This window comes from Ambystoma mexicanum, chromosome 6q, assembly GCF_040938575.1.
Source record: "Ambystoma mexicanum isolate Mex_15411 chromosome 6q, UKY_AmexF1_1, whole genome shotgun sequence".
Taxonomy (NCBI): Eukaryota; Metazoa; Chordata; class Amphibia; order Caudata; family Ambystomatidae; genus Ambystoma; species Ambystoma mexicanum.
This window is the reverse complement of record NC_090937.1, coordinates 159,971,575-159,977,574: the sequence shown is the minus strand read 5'-3', so window position 1 is coordinate 159,977,574 and position 6,000 is coordinate 159,971,575.

Here is a 6,000-nt window from a genome sequence, read left to right as displayed (position 1 = left end):
AGCTATAAGCTTTTCATCAGTTCTCTGTGTATGTGGACATTTACATTGCACAAGCCATTTATTAAAAAATAAGTAGGTGATGTAGTAGTGAATTAATTCTACTCCCAATTATAGCTACGCTACTTATTATGAAGAGCCTATAAACTTTGATCTTCAGAATTCTCTTCAGTCCTCATTTTCTTTCAGTTGTTTTCCACAGCACTACACAGTTGCTGGAGACTCATCTCTGAATAGACATGAATTATCCGCAGTCCTTACATCAACTAATTACACATATAAAAACTCTAATTCCGCTCTCCAATTGTGGTAGTTGACATTGCCAGCTAGAATCTCCATAGACTGTTTCCCATTGGAGTTTTAGACGTCTCACTTCAGAATGTACTGTCCAGTGATTCCATTCCTCCTTTGAAAGACTTAAAGAAGACTTCATCCGTCTTGAAATCCGCTTCAATATTCCTGCCAGTCTTGGATTAATTCTTCAGAACAAGCGCCCCTGTATGCATGCAGGATGGAGAGCTCATAACATAATCCATACAGGTGAGCAGTGCAATCTACCGTATCTTAGATATACATTCTAAGCACGACTGCTAAAGAAAGGATTAGACCCAAGCCTATGTTTATAGAGAGTGTTCACTGTCATATTTCCTCAGAGCCTATGTGACGGATTCTTCCATAGTACCCTTCCTGAAGAACTTACGCAGCCAGGGTGTTCCCGCAGAGTTCAGGTAAGCGTTGCAGAACGCGAAGACGTACTAAAACTACTCTGCCTGGACACCATGTAAACCCCAGAGTTGGATCAGTTGGCACAATTGTTGGGTGAATTAAGTGCCAAAGTACAGTCCGCTCGTTCGGAAACCAGTGCACTTAGGCAAGAGTTGGTGGTAAATCGTGACCGGACAGAAGAACTGGGCCATCAGTTGATACAGACCCAAGCAGGGCAAGTTCCCCTTCCCCAAAGGAATCCGCAGGCTTCAGCCCCAGTTGTCCCACTAGTTCCTGTTTAAGTGGTTCTGCCTGGAAACATGATTGGCACCTCCAGAGCGTTTCACGGGGGACCCAAAGAAATGTGCGGTATTTTTAAACCAGTGCATACTACATTTTCTTTGCAGACCTGGTGTGTTCCCTACAGACCAATCTAAGGTGTCCTTTGTGTTATCTTATTTGGGTGGTTATGCAGCGGATTGGTCCATTCCCCTGGTAAATAAAGATGATCCGGTGCTATGGAATTTACAAGGTTTTCAGCGGGAGCTGGAGAAGCTCTTTGCCCGCCATACCAAAGGACAGGCATTGGACAATGAGTTGTTATGCCTACGACAAGGCAACAAAGATTTACTGGCTTATGTGGCCACCCTCAACCGATTAGTGGCAAAGACAAATTGGCCTACTGAAAAAAGGACAACCTTGTTTTATCGAGGCCTTCACAGTGAGTTGAAAAATGTCTTGACACAGGTGGTGAATCTCCCGGAAGGGATAGCTGAATATAAAGATTTGACCATCAAATTGAGCCATCGTTTGCAGGAGCGTAGGGCGGACCGAGCCCGTCCAGAGAATCAAACATATTTTTTATCCAAAAATAAATCCAGTGAAAGGGGTATCCGAGACTCGTTCAGAACCAGTGCAGCTGGGAGGCATCAGATGATCATGTCAACAACAGTTATGCCTCTATTGTGAAAAGGCTGGTCACTTTCTTAAGGACTGTCCGGTGAAGCCACCCCAAAAACCGTTGGGGTGAGTCAATCAAGATAAGAAAGACCAGTGTCTGGAAAACTCCAGTGCCTGACAAGTTTAGAGGTCAGCTTGTCGAGCATGGAAAAGGTTTCAGTGACCTCACACTTTGTGTTACCCATAATCCTAATTAGTCAAGAGAATCCCACTTGAATGCATGCCTTACAAGCTTACATAGATAGTGGGGCTATCTGCTATTATATGGATTTAAATTTGGAAAGCAAGTTAGGGTTTTCCATAATGGATAAGTTAAAGGCCGAGAACGTTTCAGCTATGGACGGCACTCCATTAGTGGCACACCCTGTAAAACAGTGCACTAACGATCTTTTATTGCTCTGCCAAGAAGAACACAGAGAGAGGATCTCTTTTTACATTATTAGCGCTCCACAGTTTCAGATAATTTTAGGCATGCCTTGGCTGGAAAAGCATAACCCTGCAATAGATTGGCGTTCAAGAACTCTGACCTTTACTCAAGAATGTAACGCCACTTGTAGTCAGTCGGGAGGTCCCAAGAAGACAGCGCACACCTTGCTGTCTGTAGACTCCATCTTGGGATTGATTTGTATATTACCTCCAGAGTACAGATAATTCAAAGATGTGTTCAAGGAAGAAAGACAAGCAGAGGTATTACCCCCTCATCGTCCATACGACTGCCAAATTGACCTTACCCCAGGGGCCCACATTCCATGCAGTCGGATATATGCATTAACTGAGAAGGAAAATACTCATTTGAAATCATATCTGGATCAGTACCTGGCAAATGGATTTATCAGACCATCTAAATCTCTGGCTGCTTCCCCCTCTTCTTTAAACCGAAGAAGGAAGGAGATCTAAGAAACTGTATTGACTACCACGCCTTGAATCAAATCACAGTAATGAACAGGTACCCGCTTCCTCTCATCTCCACCCTTTTGGATCAAGTAGAGCAAGCGAAAATCTTCACTAAACTTGACCTCAGGGTAGCTTACTATCTAATCCATTTAATCATTTCATTTTACGAAGACGCGAGCAGCAAGCTGTCCGCGCCACTGTGAACGCGATCCTCTGAGCCTTTGCTGCTTGGATTCTGAGATCCTGTGGTTCTCTCGCCCCGAGGAAGGCTGGACATTGATGCCGCCAATTCCGGCAAGCCGAAACCTGATATAGTGCTTGAACATTTGTAGGAAAAACGCTTGCTATTTTAATAACAGCAATCTCTGCAGAAATACCTGTGTCAGCTGCAGCACTGCGAGCCTGCTAGCTCTTGCTGCCGTGCATATCGCTTCCTGGAGGAGGCGGTCTTGAGCTCGTCACATGACCAATCACGTGGTTTTAGACATCTACTTCAAGGCAAGCAAGCCGCCCGAGCGGCGTGTTTGAACATTTGGAGGAAAAACGCTTGCTATTTTAATAACGGCAATCTCTGCAGAAATACCTGTGTCAGCTGCAGCACTGTGAGCCTGCTAGCTCTTGCTGCCATGCATATCGCTTCCTGGAGGAGGCGGTCTTGAGCTTGTCACGTGACCAATCACGTCGTTTTAGACATCTACTTCAAGGCAAGCAAGCCGTCCGAGCGGCGTGTTTGAACATTTGGAGGAAAAATGCTTGCTATTTTAATAACGGCAATCTCTGCAGAAATACCTGTGTCAGCTGCAGCACTGCGAGCCTGCTAGCTCTTGCTGCCGTGCATATCGCTTCCTGGAGGAGGCGGTCTTGAGCTCGTCACGTGACCAATCACGTGGTTTTAGACATCTACTTCAAGGCAAGCAAGCCGCCCGAGCGGCGTGTTTGAACATTTGGAGGAAAATCGCTTGCTATTTTAATAACGGCAATCTCTGCAGAAATACCTGTGTCAGCTGCAGCACTGCAAGCCTGCTAGCTCTTGCTGCCGTGCATATCGCTTCCTGGAGGAGGCGGTCTTGAGCTCGTCATGTGACCAGTCACATGGTTTTAGACATCTACTTCAAGGCAAGCAAGCCGCCCGAGCGGCGTGTTTGAACATTTGGAGGAAAAACGCTTGCTATTTTAATAACGGCAATCTCTGCAGAAATACCTGTGTCAGCTGCAGCACTGCGAGCCTGCTAGCTCTTGCTGCCGTGCATATCGCTTCCTGGAGGAGGTGGTCTTGAGCTTGTCACGTGACCAATCACGTGGTTTTAGACATCTACTTCAAGGCAAGCAAGCCGCCCGAGAGGCGTGTTTGAACATTTGGAGGAAAAACGCTTGCTATTTTAATAACGGCAATCTCTGCAGAAATACCTGTTTCAGCTGCAGCACTGCGAGCCTGCTAGCTCTTGCTGCCGTGCATATCGCTTCCTGGAGGAGGCGGTCTTGAGCTCATCACGTGACCAATCACGTGGTTGTAGACATCTACTTCAAGGCAAGCAAGCCACCCTTGCGGCGGTAAGCCCGGTGGAGACAAGTTCGCTGGCTGTTATGCGGCTGTTAGGCGCTGGTGGCTCCTTCGGACGGGAGACTGCGGAGGTATTTCCTCTTTGATTCCTTCTGGACATCTATGATTTATGAAGAGCCTTGAGTGATTGTTTTGTGCAGGACATTTGAACAGCACTTTGCTTCCTGTAAATTACTATGGTAGCTCGTAAATATACATTGAAAACTGGCATGCCTGAAAACATGGTGGACCAGGCGAGCATGGTAGCCGGTTTATCTTTAAAACAGTAAACTTTACATTTTGCAAGCTCCACTGGTCTTAAGCATCAACGTTCAAAATCTCTCTCATCTGGGGTCGGTTGTCAACGCATGCATGAAACCCTTCCAAGTGAGACAATGATTGTTGCACCCCAAGTGGTATCAATGGTTCCCCCGATCACGACCATCTGCGGGGCACAAGACTCACCACTTGTAGTGACCAATACTATTTCAGAAGTGCCTGATTCTAATATTCTAGTTCAATCAGAAGCTCCTTGCTCCCCCCCAGGTGTGGAGATAAGCCATATTAATCCCGAAAGTTGCGCAAATAAACATGCCACTGCAGAAGTCACTTACATAACTTTAGAATCCGCCTGTCTTGCAGGCGAATTACATGCTGATGCTCACCTGAAATCATCTAGCCTTGATTCGGTCAACCCAGCTATTGACATAAATACTAGTAGCAATTCACAGGGCACGCCAATTACAGCACTCCCTATGAAACCTGAGCTATGCTCAGTGGCCGCCCAAGTGCAGCTACGCCAAGCTTATGGGCAACTCTGCCTCACGGGTGATGTCGATGATGATGCCATAGAGTTCATGAATTCGTCTAATAACTCCTCTTGCCCCGCATCTGACATACTATATATATGTTCAAATACAGGGGATCTAATACAGCTACAAGAAGATCTTTCACATAATAGTACCATTATACCTGCTAAAAATTCCCTTCCTTCCCAATCCACTTCCACCAATTCTCCAGCCTCACTTATCTTGAACAAATCTCACATAGATATTGTAAACAAATCACTATCCTTTATAGCGCCTACTCCTCGTCGGACAAGATTTTGCGAAGTCGATAAGACCTCAGAATTCTTTATAGAACGAGCACAGGACAAGCGCTTTTCATTCCCGGAGGCCCCAGCACTGAATAACACCTTGAGTGCAATGAACACCGCCTTATTAACCATTGCAAAATTGTTTGAGGCCCTAGATAATATGGTCACTCGCCAATCAATGCTCATAGAGCAATACTTCAACAAGGATCTTCTAGATGAAAACAAAAAATCCATATCTAATGCCTCAATAAATCCCATTACTCTAATGACTACAGATTTTGCAACTCAGACCCAGGCGACCAGGTGCCCCCAACCTGCACAAATACTAGTGGTTGAAAAAAATAAGGCCATTGTCTTGGCAGGTGTTACTGATGCCTGTCTTTCTCTACCTCCCTAGATTAATATTGATGATACCATACAATCACCAAGTAAAATTGTCTCAACTTCGAATCCCAAATTGCCTCTTAAAGACTCTGCCAATATTTTTTAACTATTCGCCCCAGCTGTCACCAATTCCTCATCCAAATCTTCTACCTCTCACCGTTCGAGAAAAGATTGGAAAAGAATGAAAAAAGCTGTGCAAAAAACAAAATCTTGTACAAAAGTAAGTGAGAACTCCTGAAAATGTATTAAAATCCCATTGCGACTAGAAAAATCTGTAGTATCATCTACTCCTGAAGTTTTAACTAAGGTGGTTCCAGCAATAATACCACATCAACCACTTGATGATCTTATAGCCCTAGCAAAGCAGGCTATCACTACTTCTGTCACGCCTCCATTCATGTTTCAAAATAAACCTGGACCTGGC